The sequence below is a fragment of the Hypanus sabinus genome, chromosome 12, assembly GCF_030144855.1.
Source record: "Hypanus sabinus isolate sHypSab1 chromosome 12, sHypSab1.hap1, whole genome shotgun sequence".
Taxonomy (NCBI): domain Eukaryota; kingdom Metazoa; phylum Chordata; class Chondrichthyes; order Myliobatiformes; family Dasyatidae; genus Hypanus; species Hypanus sabinus.
Genome location: NC_082717.1, coordinates 76,082,915 through 76,103,875, shown reverse-complemented (window position 1 = coordinate 76,103,875; position 20,961 = coordinate 76,082,915). Strand labels below are relative to the sequence as shown.

At 42.5% G+C, this 20,961-nt stretch overlaps 1 protein-coding gene across 9 annotated transcripts in view; it reads left to right on the top strand.

Moving 5' to 3' along the window:
• The window catches only part of LOC132403025 (1-phosphatidylinositol 4,5-bisphosphate phosphodiesterase beta-1), a 1,013,243-nt gene that overhangs the window by 270,461 nt on the left and 721,821 nt on the right, over window positions 1-20,961 (top strand). The gene's annotated exons all lie outside the window — the stretch shown is intronic.

The window sequence follows — 20,961 nt, the reverse complement described above, 5'->3', positions numbered from 1 at the left end:
TTTTTTTTGACGGCTTTTCCTCCCCATCTGATACTGGGGAAAAGTATTTAGTGGAAATGCTGTGTGTACATCATATTACAACTGAGGAGGCAGAGCTATCCTCCCTCTGTTCTGCTCAAGCAGCTGAATCTTCTTGTGTTAACAAAAGCCTGCATCCTGCACTGAATCCCGTTATGCCTCAGGAGCAGCACATGATAATAGTCAATTATGGAAACTGCATGGGTTTCTCACCTCCTCAGAACTCTGATAAAACATGGTGAACTAACGAACTGCTTTTCAATTACTTACTACAATTGTTGTTATAAGCGATACAGCTCATACTGACAGGAAGAATGAAATAACCAGATGGAACTAACAAAATGACACCTTTGCGAAGGCAGCAACAACACATCTTTACGGCCACGGAGCACTTCAGAGCCAATACTTCCCAAATTCTTTATGAGCTAGTACAGTTACAGTGTGATGCGTCAAAGGCTGAAGGACTTTATGGACTAAGGCACACAATGTGTAAGACTAAAAAGAATGATGGATATAATCAAAAAAGAGATATTCTCGACCACAGAAAGAAATGTAGCAGCAAATGCATGATTTGCCAGAGACACAATCCTAAAAGAAACTGGCAGTATCTGCCGCTCCTGGGCTCTCCCCCAGAAGGTTATTTGTGCATCTCCAAACGGACTTTACACAGTTATCTAACTGTATGGGTTGTGATTATGGACATTATTTTGTTTATTATCTCCACGCTTATCCATATCAGAGAAATGATGCTGTAACTGCTGCTAATTTTTATTATGAGAATTTGTTCCTAGTTTTGGGATTCCTGTGCTCTGGAGAGGGCCTGTAGGTTCAGTAGCTGCCTTGCTAATGTGTTTATACCCCTGAATCAGAGTGTATTTGATTCTGTGTCTTACTTTGATAACAGAACTAGAACTGTAAGGGAGCACGAGACTGCACAGCACGTAGAAATGACTCTTGCCAATGCAAATGTTTTGAGGGTTGGTATCACCCCACCTACAATGGGTTGCGTACCTCCTCCCCCGCCCCATGAGGAAGCTGCTTCATGGAGATAGAGTATGTTACTGCAACCCGCAAGGGATGGGACTAGCCTTGGGAACAGTACGTGCAATGTCTATACTACTGGTGCCCCTCCAAATCCTGTTAACAGTACTTACTGGGTATGTGGCCGTCAGGCCTACCTCTGGTTGCCGGGGCTACCGCTTCTAAAATAGGATCTTTGGCCTGAACCAAATCCATGGAGGGGTTGTTGTTATCATATTTGTATCACCTGCCCACTCTCTCTCTCTCTCTCTCTCTCTCTACATTTCCTGAGTGGAGTTGCCATCAAAGGACCATGGAGACCGAGTGTTTCTGGATTGTTGTGTTCCTGCTCTGGGGACCTGCCAGACTGGCTTGCGAAAGTGTCAGTGTTGCAGAAATTAGCTAATGATACAGCCTTAGCGCTACCTTATGCAAATCAGGCCATCAATAATGTCACCACCAAAATAGTTGCAATCTGGACTGTGGCCTTTTGAAATTGATCAGTATTGGACTTTTTGTTGGTCAGAAGGGTAGCACTTGTGCCATCATTGGCCTGGAATGTTGTAAGTACATTTGTGAATTGCCTGAGAATATCACCAATTTATCTGTCCATATGAATAGAAGCTGATAAGGTTAGGGTAATTGGGAAAGAGGTACGCAAAACTTTATCCTCACCTTGGTGTCTCTTTAGCTGACTTCATTCTTCACACAGGGGCTGTCTAGGGTAGCAATGGGAGCTGTGTTCTTGTTAGTTGTCATATTCATTTTAGTGTCTTGCCTGAGATTGCTGTGTGGAACGTTAGCCCACAGAGTAGCTGCCTCCATCGTGATACAACAGACAGTCACCCCTGACGAGACTGCCCCAAATTTTCAGAGACTCTGTGCCATTGAAACTTGGTAAGATTCGTGTTATCCTCTAGAGGATAAAGAGGATGGTGTGCGGGAGTTGTGGTAAGGCAAGGGTTCAAGACAACATCCAAGTGAGGATGACTATGGTGGTGTGTAGTCAAACCCAGACAAGGGAAACCTTTGAAGTAAGCCAACTGGAGCCAACCTTGCTCATTGCAGAGAGATAGATAGGCAGGAGTAACTGTGGCAATGTGCACTCAAGCCAAACGAGTGAACATAGAACATAGAATAGTACAACACATTACAGGCCCTTCGGCCCACAATGTTGTGCCGACCCTCAAACCCTGCCTCCCATATGACCCCCCCACCTTAAATTCCTTCATATACCTGTCTAGTAATCTCTTAAATTTCACTAGTGTATCTGCCTCCACCACTGACTCAGGCAGTGCATTCCACGCACCAGCCACTCTCTGAATGAAAAACCTTCCTCTGATATCCCCCTTGAACTTTCCTCCCCTTACCTTAAGCCATGTCCTCTTGTATTGAGCAGTGGTGCCCTGGGGAAGAGGCACTGGCTGTCCACTCTGTCTATTCCTCTTAATATCTTGTACACTTAATATCTTGAGTGAGGTAGTGAGACTCTGTAGTGAGACTTTTCTGGAAAGGCCTTCCATTTATAAAAGATAGCGTCCGGTGACACAATAAGGGTGCGGAAGACAGAGGAGATAGGATTAATGGAAGGATGTGAAACACACCCACCAGCTAAGGGACAATCGCTTTACTAACTTCAAAGTATCATTGGTTGTCAGCTTGAAGTTTTGATTGACTTTTAACTTCTAGTTTGAAATGCAGTTAATCTTACAAGTCAGGAACTGAGACAAATACAATTTAACAAATGGTCAATATCTGATAAGGCAATTCTGTATAAAAATAGCAGTTTTCTGTCCTGTCTTCAGAACAGTGTGGGTGACAGGCGCCATGCTACCCAGTAGAATAAAAACATGTTTGAGTCGTAAGAGTGTGTCTGCTGTGAGCCCAATTGTTTTATTTTATTATTGGTGACAACAAAACATTCAGGGAGTGTGAGGGGAAACTTCTTCACTCGGAGGATGGTGCAAGTGCGGAACAAGCTGCCAGTGGAAATGGTGGATGTGGATTCAATTTTAGCATTAAGTGCAGTTGGGAGGGGTGGGACGGTGTAGATGGCTATGGTTGAGGTGTGGGTTGATGACATCTTAACTCACCTTCTTATACTGACTATTTCCCCTACACTCTGTCAGGCCTGGAGCAGAGCCTTGACCTGAAATGTCGACCATCTCTTTCCCTCCATGGATGCTGACAGCCCAATAATTTTTTTTTTTTTTGCTTGTGATTCCAGCATCTGCAGGCTCTTGTGTCTCGGTGTGAATTAATGGCTCCATTCCTTGCTTACACAGTCTCCCGGCCTGCTTACTAGCGCCATTCAATGTTGTAATTTGTTTAATTTGAAAGCTGGTGTTAAATACTGGTTAGAAGTTTTGTACATCGTCCACCGTTGGAGCATGTTACCTGCAGAAACATGTTTGAATCGCAGCAGGATGTTAGGCTGGTATACTGGGTCAGGAGCATGCATAAACACCAACTTGAAAGAGCAGAAAACTTTATGCTGATGGTAACATTCAAACCACTGCAAATGTCCACCAAGACAAAAGGTCATTTGTCAGCAGTTCATGGTTCAGCTTGATATTAGTTATAAAGCACAAGCCAATGTGTGTCATAACTGGGGTTCTTCATTGGCAACATCTTAAACCAGATTTTATGAATATTTTCCAGAGTGGTTCCAGTAAATTCTATTGGAAAAGCAGTATTTACATATATAGATAGAATAGTTAATGTTTCCTGAGAATGTCATCAGTTAAATAATAAATCACTTAGTGTTTGAATTAAATCAGATACTTCAGTTGTTGAGTTTATTGATTAAGGCACCTCGGTTCTGGTATGGACTTTGAATGTAAGTATTTATATCTGTTTATTGCAGGAAGAAAGTCAAACCTGATAAAATAAATGAGGTGAATTTCTCTGCAGTTTGCCAATCCATCTCAGACACCGACTTCCCAAGGAGTCGCCATTAAATTCTGGAAGTTTACAGGCATTGCCTGTACAGCCTATAATCTTGTTTTCTTTATCAGTGTATACAAGAGGTTGAATTTGGTGGCATTTCTTCCCTTGTCCTGTGGTGCCAGTCTTACAAGTTTCAGTAAGAAAGTCAAAGGGGTGAAATTATTTTCCACTGGGAGCAACGAACCAAAGAAAGAGTTGCCTATTGTACATTGCACCCGGTTTTCTTTTCCATTGAGTAGTACGAGGATATTGTGAGAAGTGACTTTGTATAAATTGGTAGAACAGTGAAGCAGGTCTAACAGAATTGCTTTGGTTTGACCATTGCACCTTGTAACCAGTTCAATGGGGTTTTCTCCTTGTTGGGAACGTGCATGTCTTTGGTGGTCAGCAGATCTTGAGAGCTCTGTGCAGCTTGCCCAGCTAACCAGAATTGCCGTGATCACTTACTTAGCAATCTTGAATGGTAACACCTAGTACCCTCATCAAATGATAACAGTGAGACAGTAATTGCTCCAGGCATTGAGGTTGAGGGTTCACAGGGTTAGTTGTGCAAAGCTTCCCTTTCTGAATTAAGTTTGGACAACTCCTATCGGTGTATGCTCTTGCAGCAGTTGTCCGATCTCTGAGTTTCTTTGTCAGTTACATGACACTCATCTTCCTTCAGGCTGGTGAAAGAATTTTGTCACTTCAGATGCCCTGGATGTAGTTCAGATTGCCAGATGTACAGAACATGGCGTCAGTCCTGCGATGCCTGCCTCCCAGGAGAGTTCATTAGCAACGATGTGCCTTCAGATTGCTGCCTCGCTGGAAGGTTGCTACCAACCGGAGGCCTGCTTCTCTGCAGTGGTGTTCCCTTCTTTCTGTGGACCTTCTCAACAATCATCTGTTGTTTTCTGCAGTGGAATAGGTCTGGCTTGAATACAATAACACACCTTAAATGGAGCCCACATTCTCAAAATGAGAAGAACAAGTGTACTCTGAGCTGGTCATTAACTTCAGGAAGGGCTACCTATGCTCCTGTTGACATCATTGGTGCTGAGATCAAGATGGTTGAGAGTTTCATTTTCCTAGGAGTTCCTGCCCTGGCCCAACCACATTTCTAAAGAGGCTCGGCAGCACCTCTGCATCCTCAGGAGGCTAAAAATAGTTAGCATGTCCCCAGTTGATTATTGCCAATTTTTTTATGGATGCTCCTATCCAGGTACATCATGTATGGCATCTGCTCTGCCTGTGGGGAACACAACTCAGCAATTCACAGAAACAAGTCTTCCCTGCATGGATTCTGTCTACCTTTTCACTGTCTGTGTAAAGAACCAACATAATCAAAGACTCCACACAAAGTGGACTTTCGTCCCTCCCATGAGGCAGAAGGTACAAAATCCTAAAATCACATACTACCAGATTTCCACCCCACTGTTATGAGGTATTGAACAGTTCACTAGTATGATAAGTATGTACTCTTGTCCTCACAATGTGACCTTGCACTTTACTGCCTACCTGCTCTCCATTCTCTCTGTCCCCTAACAGTTTATTCCGCGCTCTGTTATTGTCTGCTTCTATTCTTGCAATGCACTATTATAATGAGTTGATCCGTATTCATGACAAGTTTTTCGCTATAATTCAGTATATGTGACAATAAGAAACTAATTATTTCTCTCTGCGGCTTTCAAGCTTTTGAATCTGTCAGTATACCAGTGCAGAATGTACATTATATGTGCATTATGTACATAATGAAACATCATTACAAAGCAATCATTTTGGAAATTTTTCTTGTGTCTTGCAGTTACTAGCATTTCTTGAAATCAGTAATGAGCTTAGAACCAGATTGTCTCTTTTAAGAGACTCTTAGATAGGTACATGGAGCTTAGAAAAAGAGAGAGCTAGGTGGTAGGGAAATTCTAGGCAGCTTGTAGTATAAGTTACATGGTCGGCACAGCACTGTGGGCTGAATGGCCTGTAATGTGTTGTTGATTTTTTTCTTTTCTTTCTAAATCTTTTTATTATTATTAGTAATATGGACAGAATACAAATGATATATTGATAAAGAAATTACCAACATACAAATTCCATTACATATGAAAAAAACATACATAATAGTTACAATATAAATGAATTTACCAAGACATAAGCCATAAAATATATGTATGAACATGGTAAGTCTAAATATTTCATAATATATGATATAAAAAAAAGAAAAAAGAAAGAAAAAAAAATATATAATGCAAAACTAGCTAATCTACTAATCTAATAACTAATATAGAAGAAAAAAGAAGCAAAAAAAAGAGAGACAAAAAGGGGGCTGTTTATAATATCTCACAAAAATAAGGATTCATCAATGCCGTCACTTCCGGTCCTCTCAACATACATAAGCTAAAAGCTGGGAAATCAAATGAACTTGGCACAGGGTCATATTACATCATATGAAAATGTTGAATAAATGGTCTCCATAACTTTTCAAATTTAATAGAAGTCTCAACAGTACCATTTCTAATTTTTTCTAAATTTAAACATAACATAGTTTGAGAGAACCAATTAAATACAGTGGGAGGATTAATTTCCTTCCAATTCAACAATATAGATCTTCTAGCCATCAGAGTTAGAAATGCAATCATTCGACAGGCAGAAGAAGATAAATGCAGTGAGTCTAACATTGGTAAACCAAAAATTGTGGTAATAGGATGAGGTTGTAAATCAATATTCAAAACCACAGAAATAATATCAAAAATATCTTTCCAATATTTCTCCAAAAATGAACAAGACCAAAACATATGAGTTAAAGACGCAATTTCAGATTGACATCTATCACAAATAGGACTAATATGAGAGCAAAAATGAGCTAATTTATCCTTGGACATATGGGCCGATTGCTATGTTTCTGTGGTTCTATGTTGGTTCAGAACGAGGTGAAGTTTATTTATTTAGGGATACTGTGTGGAGCTGGCTCTTCCAGTCCTTCAACCCCAAACCAACCCATTTAACCCCAATCTAATCTCAGGGCAACTTACAATGACCATTTAACCTACCCAGTACGTCCTTTGGACCGTGGGAGGAAACCAGAGCACTGGGAAAACCCACACCTTCCACGAGGAGGACGTACAGACTCCTTACAGAGGAATTCCGAACTCCGAACTTCGGAACGCCCCGAGCTGTAATATAGTCGCGCTAACCATTGTACTTGGCGTTGGATAATTTTGGTGGTGCCACCATGTAGCGACTGGCCCAAATCCGTCAAACCTTGTGCATGCTGTAAGCACGGAAGCAAGCCCAAAGATCTGTCACTCATGCCACTGTATGAGTTGCTTGGGTGAAAGCTGCATTGTTGCCGACGGTTGAGCTGGAGTGCTCGGTTGGCCAAGGTGCTTGAGCTCAAAAAAATAATGCAACTGTAATTGGTGAGGGATTGAGGTCAAGGATTGAAGGTCCACATGCAATCAATGGAGGCACAAAGAAAATTGTTCCAAAGTTATTTGATTTGAGAATTAAGGACTGGAGTAGACTGATGTCAGGTTTCTTAAAGAACTATTGTCATGTGGTATTTCTGGCTTGCTTTATAGCGAGCAAAGGTCAGTCAGAAAACTGAGGTCACTGATGATTAGATATGTCAAAGGCAGTGCTGACACAACTTGCCTTTTTCTGTACTTTATTAGCATGCAAAAATTAATATTTTGAAGAGTCAAATTCCAAATGACAATGCTGTATTGAAATAGTGCAGCTGTAAAGGAATGACACTGGCAACAAACTAACAGTTCTGAGAAGTCAGAAGCAGTAATAATGGGCTTTATAATTTTTAAGTAGGTCAGTAGCAATTCAAAACGGTAGGGCAGCATTAGTTTAGTTTTAGACTCTCGGTAAGAGGTGGCGTTGATGTGAAAATTTACTGATTGCTTTTGAGGATTCAAGTTTCTACCTACTAATTAACTGACACATAATTTTTCATAAATTTAGAAAGGAAAGAGGAAAGTTGACTTGTTTTTATCTCGGGAAATGAGAGGACAGGGTAAAGGCTTTGCATTTCTACATACATTGATTGCCACATTCCCCATGCAATGTCTTGGAGCCAATTTGTGGGCAAGAAGATCCTGCAAATAGAAACAACCAGGTAAGCTGAATTTAGTTGCTTATCTAAAGGATAAAATTTGGCCAGTTCATTGGAAAAATATTTCACTCCTCAGATAGAACTGGGATGTATTTTATTTTTATGTCAGAGGGCAGACAGGCCATCGGTTTATCTTCATAGCTAAAAGGAGGCACCTGCAAAAGCATTCAACCAGTACTCTTTCAGTTTGCTGCCGTACTAAGTGTCAACTTCGATCCAATTAAAATTGTGAATGCTCGGGATTGGTCTTATGTTTAATCCCTTTGCCCTTTCAAACCTGCAGGCAGTGAGTAAATAATTAAACTCAGAACTTGCATCTTTATCGTTCTCAACAAACGAGTAGTTACTCTGCTGATAGCCAGATTTTCCAACAGGTTGTAGAAATTTTATAATCAACTGCTGTACAAAACAGCAGCAGGCAAATTAGTACACTTAAATCTGTTCTCAAAATCGTTCTTCTGTGTAAGAGCTACCTCTTTTGAAGAAGGGGTGGGCGATTTCAATGAACAACTGCCATTGTAACAACTGAATTGCACGTTGGAGGAGCCAGGCTGGAGTTGGAGGAGCTGCCTGTTATTCAAAGACATCGGATTTGGTGTGCGAAGGCGGAAATAAGTGTAACTGTGGATGATTGCCTCAGGTGTTTCTCCTGCGATCACGAGACCTTCTGGACATTGATAATGATGCAGATCCGTTTCCTTTGTTTATTGGTGAGGCAGGCAGCGTGGGAGCTGCGTAGCCTCGGTTGTAGTGAGTGCTTGGCCCTAGGGCTTGCCTGCTGCTGCAGACCAGGTGAGGAGATAGCGAAGATGTAGCATCAGGGCTTGTTTGGGGGCTGGCCTCTCCTATCATGCTGCCCTCCAGTGTTTGATCAGAGGAATGACAGGCTGGATTGCTTGTGTCTGCACACTGACGGGAGACTGTACTATCAATTTGCAGGACATGTCACTCAAGGTCTTGGACTATATACGTGGTTCTTTGCCTGACTGCTTTTTTGCTCGCTATTTTGTACGCGCTGTGAATGATTTGCATCTTGGCCCCAGAGAAATGCTGTTTCATTCGGCTGTATCCATGTATGGTTGAATGTTAATTAAACTTGATTTCATTTGATTTTTTTTGTTGCAAAACCTGAGGTCTCGTGAGTCACCTGTCTATAAATTTGACAATCTGTTACTAGGGATTCTAGGTTCATGGGCGTAATGCACAGACACCCAAAGTGCTCTGGGTATATGTTAGTAGACACTGATCACTGTTCACTGTGTATCATGGAGTCATAGAGGAGGACAGTATGGAAATAGACAATTCGGCCCATCATATACACATCACGCACTGGGCACTCCAATCGTAGTCCATAAGATCATAAAGTTTAGGAACAGAGGTAGACCATTCAGCCCATTGAGTCTGCTCCGCCATTCAATCATGGGCTGATCCACTTCACCCAGTCATCCCCACTCCCCTGCTTTCACCCCATACCCTTTGATGCCCTGGCTAATCAAGAATCTATCTATCTCTGCCTGAAGTGCACCCAATGACTTGGCCTCCACAGCCGCTCATGGCGACAAAGTGCACAGATTTACTGCCCTCTAATGAAAGTAATTTCTCTGCATCTCAGTTTTAAAAGGACATCCTTCAATTCTGAAGTCGTGCCCTCTTGTCCCAGAATCCCCTACCAGGGGAAATAACTTTGCCATATCTAATCTGTTCAGGCCTTTTAACATCTGGAATGTTTCTATGAGATTCCTCCTCATTCTCCTGAACTCCAGGAAATACAGCCCAAGAGCTGCCAGATGTTCCTCATACAGTAACCCTTTCATTCCTGGAATCGTTCTCATGAATCTTCTCTGAACCCTCTCCAATGTCAGAATATCCTTTCTAAAATAAGGAGCCCAAAACTGCACACAGTCATCTCATCTTGGCCTATGCTCTTGATATGTAATTGAAATTCAGTAGTCGTGCGGAGTCCAGGATTCTCACAAGCATCTTATGAAAATAATACAACATAGAAAAGGCCTTTCAGCTTAGCTCATTCATGCCAACCTGTGAGCGCCCTCCCATGTTAACCTAACAGAACTGTTCATCATTGGTGTGCATTTGAGGGACAGCAGTTGCAACTCAGAACAGAAAATTGTATTGATGCCACAGGATTCTTCAATGTTCTGAAGACTCAGCTTGTTTATTTGGTCCTACAGTGCTAATTTAGGCACCTTCCTTTATATTGAATATAGTGCATGGAATGTTCTTGCAAAATGCTAAGGAAGAGAAGGCAAAGCCTACAAATCAGCAACATATTGGGTTAGAAGCATTCAGAGAAGTGGGTAGATGAAGTATGAACCCAACTGTGGTAAATTGATCAGTACAGCATCCCAGAGTTATTTATGAGGGTTTGTTTTAGTGCAAAGAACAGACGTGAAATGGTATCCCTGCTTTCCAGAATAGCAAATTGAGATCTTTACATTTAACGGAGAGTACACAGGGCCGCAGTTCATGGTAGCGTAGTGGTTAGTACAATGAAATTACAGATCGGGGCGTTCCGGAGTTCTGACATCATCTGGAAGGAGTTTGTTCTCTCCATGACCGTATGTATTTCCTCCGGGTGTTCTGGTTTTTCTCCCACAGTCCAAGACGTACCAGTCAATAGGTTAGTTGGTCATTGTAAGTTGTCCTGTGATAATTCATCTTTTTGGGCCCTTAGCTCCCAGTGGAACATTGGCCATTGATAACCTCCCGCCTCCATCGTCCAAAGTCGATGGTGTGGTTGGAGTTCATCATTGTTTCTGTAATCCATTGTATCCACTGTACGGGGGATTGGCCTAGACAGCTTCACCAGAGCCCTGTTGGCCAGCCTTACCTGTTTTCATCTCTCACAACAGGGTCGTAGAGTTGGACTTTGAGAGGCAAGTGTTAAATAGGTGGATTGCTGGGCAGTGCGGCTTGTTGGGCCAGAACGGATTGTTCTGCACTGTATCTCTAAATTAAAAAAAAATAAGTTCAGCATCTCTTTTGAAAGACAAGATCGTCACCTGTGCAGAATTTAACAACAGTGCACTCTCGGTATCGAACTAGATTCTTGTGCACAGATCTGTGGATTGGTACTTGAAGTACAAACTTCTGACATGCACGTGGGAGTGTTATCCACCCAGCCACAATTGACAGGAGTTTTATTGCTGAAACAGATGGTGATGTACCGTGGAGAGCATTCTAACTAGTTGTATCGCCATCTGGCATGGAGGCACCAATGCACAGGATTGGAAAAAGCTGTGGAGGGTTGTAAAATCAGCCAACTCCAACATGGGCACTGGCCTCCCCAGCATCGAAGACGTCTTCAAACCGCGGTGCTTCAGAAAGGCAGAATCCATCATTAAAGACCATTACCGCCCAGAACATCCCCCTTCAAAGAGGGGGTACAGGGCCTTGAAGTGTTCATGGGTTTTAGGGACAGCTTCTTCCGCTCCACAGTTCGATTTCTGAATGGTCCATGAACACTATCTCACTATTTTTATTCTCTTTTCTGAACTACTCCATATTTTTATTGAAATATATCATGAATGTTATGCAGTGCACAGAGCAACAAATTTCATGAAATATCCCAGAGATAATAAAGCTGACTCTGATTTGAAGTGAAGACTGGTCTGTGCAATCAGGAGTTTCATCCGGGTCTTTTGCCAAAGTAGAATTCCATTGAGCTTTTCACAGTGGACAGTATGACAGTAAGCATTAACTATATTTCAGCGACAGAAATTCCAGTTAGCTGAAGTCCATTTTGTGCTGTTATTCTACAGCGGATACGTTTGCGGGATTGGTAATCGAGAGGCACGGACTAAAGATTCAAAAACAAAAAGTCAGGTCCTATCTCGGTATTTGGGAAATAGATATCCAATTAAGTAAATCCAAACTTAAACCCTAGTGGTATTAAAATTGACCACTGGATAAAATGAAATTCAATCTGATTGACACATGTTCTTTAAGCAAGGAAGCCTGTTATCAGCAGCAGAATGTGACCTGTATTATGACCGCGGACCCAACACAATGCGGGTGAACCTCATTCTTCTCTCTGGAGTGACGTGGCCAGCTCTCAGTTCAAAGCCAACTCGGAATAGCAAATAAATATTAGCAGCAACCCCGAAAATCTTGAGCGGGAAAGATGTTCCCCGGAACTTCCGCCGTCAGCAGTGTAGTTGGAGTATTTATCCATCTCTGATGACAACTCGGTGTTGTTCTTTTATTTTGTTTGTGCAGCAGAAATAAAAGTTAATGAGGAATCAACGTAATTGTGCTATTTTCATCACTGCAGGCATTTCAGCTGCTGGAATGGACACGGAATCAGTGGCGCTAGCACAGCAGCAGAAAGCACTTAGTTTAAATGGCCACTTTGTAATTTGTTGCAAATCTCAGGGACCTGGGACTGTTCCAGCTGTTGCTTCACGTTTTTTTTTCTGTCTGCTTGATTTCTTCTGCAGTAAAGCTAAATGACCATAAAGACAGGGTAGTATTGAAGCTGACTGCCATAGTAACTGACAATCATTTGTACGAATCCACAGAGAAAATGCTCTTTTTTTTTCCACTCTCACACAAGATATCTCCCTGCAGATTTTAAGTGGGCGATTCTATTGTTGACGAAAGGAGAGCCCGGGACAAATTGCATTGCTAACTGTTTGAAAACTTAATTTGCAGTCTTTGTGCAGGAGGACTACTGCGTGTGGGTGCTGGAGACCGTAGGGGTCTGGCTTGTGTTTCGGTAGGAGACGCACCGTTTTGGAATCGTCTCCATGACGAACCATGAGAACTCATGCCTTTGTGCACCTGAACAATATCACATGTGCTAGTCTGTGTGAGCCCTGCTCACAATCAGGAGATGGGCCACAGAGAGCTGGCAAAGCCGTGCTTCCCGGGTTAGCCAGACTGCTGAAGTATTAAAGTACTTGGACTCACTCCTGTGACGTTCAGAAACAATTACAATCACCCAATATTTTAAAAAAATGACTAACATAGTGTATCTGAAAAGACTTAAAAATCTCAGGGGTTTAAAGAGTGAAAACACAAAATTATTCCTAGCACTTTAAAGGAATTCTGAAGACAAAACGTTTTTAAAAACCTTAACACATTAAAGAAAACCCATCTCCATGCCTGCCTGGACAAGCATGATTCGTTGTCAGTGATTTTGGCAGTTCCACGGATTACGTCCCATAATAATCAGTGTGTGGTTGTTCACTTGAGGAATTCAGAGAAGAAATGATGTTTCAGATAGTTTCTCTAATCCCCATATATTTCTCCTGTTTTCTTGTGGCAGAGAAAGAGGACATTCGACCCATCAATTCTATGTTCTCAGAATAGCCTCAACTATTCCACACCCGCTATTAATTTCCTGAGGGGTTATTTTTGTTTGTCAACTGTGTGTGTGTGTGTGTGTGTGTGAGGCGGATGATAGCAAGCGAGAAAGAATAAGTGGGGAAGTGTGATTTGATGGGATTCTCTTGATTTGCTGGGCTGAATGGCTTCCTCCTGGCTATCCCAGCTGGAAACTTGAGAATTATATGAGAGCTGCCTCTTCATGAGAAGTGGCTAATTCTCTAACCAGCACATCCCTTCAGCTCCTCCTAAATCCTACCACTCACCTACTTATTTGGGATGAAGTGGGTGGAAATTGAACTACCCTGGGGTCAGACTACATGGTCAGCACTGGAGTAGGGCTAAACTTGGTTTGCTGGAGTTGTGCTGCCAGCAGTCTTCTGTTGCTTCACATCCCTCAGTCACGAGGTGCTCCGACTGCAGGTTAGCTTTGGAAGACTTTTATTTTCTATATGTGATTTGGTTAAGGGGTTTTGGAATGTATTTGTGATCTTCCTCTGTTCTCCTTCCTCTCTGATTTATTCAATTCTTTTTCTTATTCTCTGCTTCTCCCCGTCCTCTTCCTTATTCCTCCCTCCTCCACATGGATGCAAGCTCACATCGACACAGTCTAATTGTCTTCCCCTGAATTTGCTTGAGAGCGTTTGCTGTAAAATCTGGAAATTCCAGTAGACAGGGGAGCAGTGGGGGAGGGGAGAGCGCAGAGAAACCGACATGGGGAATTGGATTGCGTTTGATAGTCTGTTAATTGCTATAATTGCATATCTTCTAGCTCATTACTGCCGAGCATTTTGACTGGCTTGGTGTAAATCAATTTTCAAAAACTCTTTCAGATCCCTGGGCGTTTGGTGTACAGTGTACATCTGCCAAGAGAAGCTGCTTTTGAGAGACAAAAATTGTAAAGCATCATGTCAGGCAATCTGATATTAGTCCAACATTTCTCATGATGTATAGCACTGGCATTTATTTTCATTAATTTTTTCATACATAACATTGAGTATATTATATATGGTGCTACAGAAATGTGCGAGCCAAGTTACTGGAACAGCAGGCTGAGTTTGGCACTATTGATTCAGATAAGATCTTAAATCTTAGCATGGCAGGAACATTCTTGGTTGATAATTGCTTGAATTTGGGGGGTGGGGGGGAAGCAGCTCATCTCAGTGACAGCAACCATAAATGGACTGGAATTTAGTAACATTCAGGGGAAGAAATTTGCAAACCGTGCCCAATCTGGTCTTTAGGCAACTGAAGGTGCAGAGATGTGGTTGAGTCTGAACTGTCTGCTTAGTTCAGGGCCAGGTAGATGCTGGCATTCATTCACTGTGAATCAAAATAGAATAGAAACAAAGCAAAATTCTATCCAACTGTTCAGAACTCTTGATAGTTCAGCAGATGGCTCAGCGGGCGGTGTTTGCCAGTTTCTCTTTCATATTGCCAGGGTTCTGGCTCTCTCAGTCCCATTCAGTTCACCAGGGTGCCAGACCCCCCCCCCCCGCCCCGCCCTACAAGTATCCAGGGTCCTGTTTTCCACGTGTCCGTGAAATGAACATTGTTCACGAGGAATTTTTTCCATTATTGAGATACAAGGCGGGTTAGGCTGTTTTGGCCCTTCGAGCCACTTCACCCAGCAGTCACCCGATTTAACCCTAGCCTAATCACAAGACAGTTTACAATGACCTACTAACCCGCTAAATGGTACGTCTTTGGACTGTAGGGGGAAACCGGAGCACCCAGAGGAAACCCACACGATCACGGGGAGAATGTACAAACTCCTTACAGACAGTGACTGGAATTGAACCTGGGTCACCTGTACTGAAAATTATAATGTTATTATAATGCTATACATCTAAGCAAAAAGAATTTTAAAAAATTGGTTTGGAGAAATGAATAATTTCTAATGATCATGAAAAATTGCAGATTGTGTTGGATTACCTAATTTTTAAACACCGGGTCGTGCCCCACCAGGCCCCAGCGCAGGTTCAAGACCTTGATGCTCAGCCCAAAGCCACTGTGGACCTCTTGGCAATCCAACCGTGCATCGTTTAGGTAGATGGGCACCAAAGCTCCTCCTCTTCGAACTGCTTGTATCAACTCCATCTCCATCTCCGAAACTGCCTGGAACACACATTGTGCCCTGACTTTGCAACACAGCAGCGTGGCTCATCCCTGCAGTTAGCTTTGCCTTTTCATTGTTTCTGGTGATAGTATACCACAGCCTACCTCGTAAAAAGTATTATTAATGCCATTTTATGAGGTAAATTGCGGTATACTGTCACCGCAAACAGTGCAGAGGCAAGATGATTCAAAGATTGGTGATGTTGTGGATAGCACTGAAGACTGGCAAAGAATGCAATGGGTTCGAGATCAGTTACAGATATGGGTGGAGAACTGGTAGATGGTGTTTAACCTGGTCAAATGTGAAGTGTTGTACCTTGGTAGGTCAAATGTAAAGAGAAAATACATTGTTAACAGCAAGTCTCTCAACAGTATTGATGAGGAGAGGGATCTTGTGATCCAAGTTTGAATCTCTCTGAAAGTGGCTATTTAGGTTGATAGGGTGCTGAGGAAGGCACATGTCATGCTTGCCTTTACTAGTCAGGAAGTTATGTTGCAGCTTTATAAAACTCTAGGCCAGCCACATCTGGAGCATTGCATATAGTTCCGGTTGCCCCATTATAGGAAGGATTTTGAGGCCTTGGAGAGGGTGCAGAAGAGGTTTACCAGGATGTTGCTTGGATTAGAGGGCAGGGGCTTTACTGAGATGTTGGACAAATTTGGGTTGTTTTCTTTGGAGTGGCAGAGGCTGAGGGGAAATCCGATCGAAGTTGACAAGATTATGAGAGGCAAAGAGAGTATCATTTTTCCAGGGTTTAAGTGTTCAAAACCAGAGGGCATGCATTGAAGGTGAGAGGGGGTATTTTCAAAGGAGATGTGAGGGGCATTTTTTTTACACAAAGAATAGTGGGTTCCTGGTTGCACTGCCTGGCATGGTGGTAGAACCAAGTAACTTTAGAGATTTTTAAGAAACGTTTGGAAATGGAAGGATATGGACATTGTGTAAGCAGAAAAAAACTTGTCTAGTTGGTCATTTGATTGCTTATTTAATGGGTTTGGCACAACATTGTGGGCTGAAGGGCCTTTTACTGTGCTGCAGTGATCTGTGTTCTGTATTCTATGTAAATGTACTTTTCAGTGAAAGATCCTCAGAAGATTTGAAGATGTAGTTAAAATGAAAGATTCAGAGTTTCATAATGCAGAAACAGACCCTTCAGCACATTGAGTCTGTGTCCGTCATTAACCAACCCTTTGCAGTAGTCTCACCTTCTGCTATATTCTCCACTCTCTCACCATCTGCACCCAACCCAGCCCCCGGTTTCAATCACTCACACACAAGTAGCCAATTCGCCAACCCACCCACGTCTTTGAAATGTGGGAGAAAACAGGAGCATCCCGGAGAACCCTACAGGGAGAGTGTTCAAACTCTGTGCAGACGGCACTCGAGGTCAGGACTGAATCTGGAGTAGTGAGGCAGTGGCTTTACTAGGTACCCACGTGCCCAACAGAGCCACAAAGACTCAGAGCATCAGCTTTCAGCTCCATTACTAACCAGCTAAAAGAATGCATTAAGGACCGCATTTAATTGACGTATTAGCCTACAATTAAATTAGCTATTACAAAGCCAGGACAGTGACTCAGCTCTTCAAATCTGAATTTACAGTTAACAGTTTTTACAGATTAAGAATTGTGCAGAAGTGATTACATTGAGCTTCTCTGCGGAAATGTTGTCAAGGTTTGCAGCATTTGTAACTAGTAGCAGCTTTTGTTTTTACAGAGCTCTCAACATGAAAGATTCTCTGTCCTAGGATTCGTTGTGAAGGTTTAACCTGACAAACAATAGCAGATGTGAGAAGAGTGATGAGAGAATTTGACAGTAGCTTTGTGTTTAGGAGAGACTTAGAGAAGAGGAGAGGAGCTTTTATGAAGAGAACTTTGGAAATTAACTTCTTTGGAAGAAATATATTTGCTACCTTAATGTTGCGCTTAATAATGTCCTGACAACAATCCTTTAGCGTGGACTGCTTAAAATTGTCCCTATCTTTTCATTCATTTATGGATTGGCCTGGCCTTGTTTATTCCTGTATCTCCAGCTGCCCATGAAGAAGAGTTATGACCTATTTTCCTGAAATTCTGCTGTCCATTTGCTGCTGGTTTCTTAACTTTGGGCCAAGTTAGAAGTTGAGGGATTTTCACTGGTAACATTGAAAAGCTGGTGGTACATACCCATTGAAGGTGCTGCACAATTCGGAGAGGTTTGGTGTTCCCATTCTCCTCCTGTCCTCACCCTTCTAGTCCATTTACCCAGCCAAACTAATTGTGGTTATGCACTCCAGAAGTTCTGTTGAAGATACCTGAGCAAGTTGTTATGAGTTGCGTGAATGGTATGAACTGCAGTGACAGCACACCAGTGGTGGAGAGCAAACACGGGGAAATCTGCAGGTGCTGGAAATTCAAACAACAACACACACAAAATGCTGGTGGAACACAGCAGGCCAGGCAGCATCTCTAGGGAGAAGCGCTGTTGACGTTTCGGGCTGAGACCCTTCGTCAGGATGGAGGGTTTTGCATGGGGTGCTAATCGCACAGGCTACTTTGGAAAATAAATGCAATCGCAGGTGCTGGACTCGGGGTGTGGGGTGGGCTAGGAACAGAAATGCTGGAAGAACCCAACTGTTCAAACTGCATCCATGAAAAGGGAAAGCAGTTCATGTTTTGGGTGGGAACCCTTCCTCAGTACTGGTGAAGCAGGCTCCTCTGTTCCAGTAGTCTTGAACTTCATGAGCTTCACTCATCCAGACTTGTGAACAATGTTCAATTACTCTGAATTTTGAGCTTGTCAATGGCAGTAAGGCTTAGGGCACCCGAGGTTTAAATATAGCAGAATACCCAGGCTTTGAACTTCTCTTCTACTTAAGCTATATAGGTTTCATTATTGCAGAGGCATAGTGGTTCATTGTCAGCTTGCTTGCAAATGCAGGTGATGTTATCTCAGAGCCAGTGCACCAATGGAATGAAGGGAGAATGCTTTTAGTTCAGTGCTGTGTAATATTCTGTGAGTAATTGAGCAGGACCTGGCACAAGTGGGTAAAGGCATAATATCAAATGTAAGGGATTCAGAACAGAGTGAAAGAGAAAACCTTTTTCACAGTAATTTCAGAAACTGCACATACAATCACTGAGCAAGTTATAGGGAGCATAGCAGGGGATAGTGGTTTGATCTCAAAAGAGAGAGTTGGGGGAAAGATATGTACATTTGGTTTAAGACTGCCGATGGCTAGTGGTTGCTTTGCTTGATAGGTAATTAGGGCAAACAACTGGTTTCAGCATTGTAAACTTTCATTTTAAAAATATATTTATGCCTTGCCTTATACTGCCCAAAGATTTCCAAAGTGTAAGGTAGCTAAATAAGCACTCTGGGGTCTGAGGCATCCATATATATAAGGCATCGAGGCATATATATATATAAAAGACTACTCAAATGTCATTGAAGTATTAAATACACAATAGCTTGTATGATTAATTTCGGTATGAATACTGGGATAACTCCCCTGCACTCCTTATTTATTTAATTTCGTAATTTTGAGATACAGCATGGTACAAGGTCCTTCTGGCCAATGAACCCACATCGCCCAATTACGCCCATGTGATTAATCAACCTACTAACCCATATGCCTTTGGAACGTGGGAAGAAACAGGAGCATCCAGAGGAAACCTTCCCGATCACAGGGAGAATGTACAGGCTTGTTACAGACAACGGCAGGAATTGAATCCTGGTTGCTAGTGTTGTTATGGTGTTACACTAACTGCCATGCTACAGCCTTGGAAGTATTGCTGGGAGAGTTTTTAAGATCACCTGAGAGAATAAACGGTACTTTTGTTCAATGTCTCATGCTATGTTAGACAATGCTGCACTCTCATAACACTTTTCTCTGGAACCTATTATCCCCTTTCACAAAGTGAAGAAGGGGTCCAACTGACCATTGAATAGTTTGTGAGCTCCATTTGACCATCAGAGGCAAGGCATGGCACCTTTTTTTGTATGCCATTGGATAAGTAAGACCAGAAGATATCGGAGCAGAAGTAGGCCATTCGGCCCATTGAGTTACCTCTGCCATTCAATCATGGGCTGATCCAGTTCTTTCAATCATCCCCACACCCCTGCCTTCTCCCCATATCGTTTGATGCCCTGGCTAATCAAGAACCTATCTATCTCTGCCTTAAATGCACCTAATTACTTGGCCTCCACAGCTGCTCGTGGCAACAAATTCCACAGATTTACCCCCCTCTGACTAAAGTAATTTCTCCGAATCTCTGTTCTAAGTGGATGACCTTCAAACCTGAAGTCATGCCCTCTTGTCCTAGACTCCCCAACCTTAGGAAATAACTTTGCCATGTCTAATATGTTCGGAATGTTTCTATGAGATCTCCCCTCACTCTTCTGAACTCCAGGAAATACAGGCCAAGAGCTGCCAGATGTTCCTGATACGGTAACCCTCTCATTCCTGGAATCATTCTCGTGAATCTTCTCTGAACCTTCTCCAATGTCATTATATCCTTTCTAAAATAAGGAGCCCAAAACTGCGCACAATACTCCGTGTGGTCTCACAAGTGCCTTATAGAGCCTCAACATCACATCTCTGCTTTTATATTCTATACCTCTAGAAATGAATGCCAACGTTGCATTCGCCTTCTTCACCACCAACTCAACCTGGAGGTTAATCTTTAGGGTATCCTGCACAAGGACTCCCAAGTCCCTTTGCATCTCTGCATTTTGAATTCTCTCCCCATCTAAGTAATAGTCTACCTGTTTATTTCTTCCACCAAAGTGTATGACCATACACTTTCCAACATTGTATTTCATTTGCCATTTCTTTGCCCATTCCCCTAAACTATCTAAGTCTCTCTGCAGGCTCTCTGTTTCTTCAACACTACCCGCTCCACCACCTATCTTTGCATCATTGGCAAATTTATCCACAAATCCATTAATCCCATAGTCCACATCATTGACATACATCATAAAAAGCAGCAGTCCCAACACCAGCCCCTGTAGAACTCCACTGGTAACTGGCCACCAGCCAAAATAGGATCCCTTTATTCCCACTCTTTTTGCTGCTGATCAGCCAATATTCAACCCAAGCTAGTAACTCCCCAGTAATTCCATGGGCTCTTAACTTGCTAAGCAGCTTCATATGCGGCACCTTATCAAAGGCCTTCTGAAAATCCAGGTACACCACATCTACTATATCTCCTTTGTCTACCCTGCTTATGATTTCCTCAAAAAATTGCAGTAGGTTAGTCAGACAGGAAATTCCTTTCAGGAAACCCTGCTGGCTTTGGTGTATCTTGTCATATTCCTCCAGGTGCTCCATAATCTCATCCCTAAATGCCTTTGGCAGGACTTACATTGGTGTCAAAGTAATAATTGATCAATAACCTAGGATAGCAGAAGGGAAAATAGTCTACCACTTGCT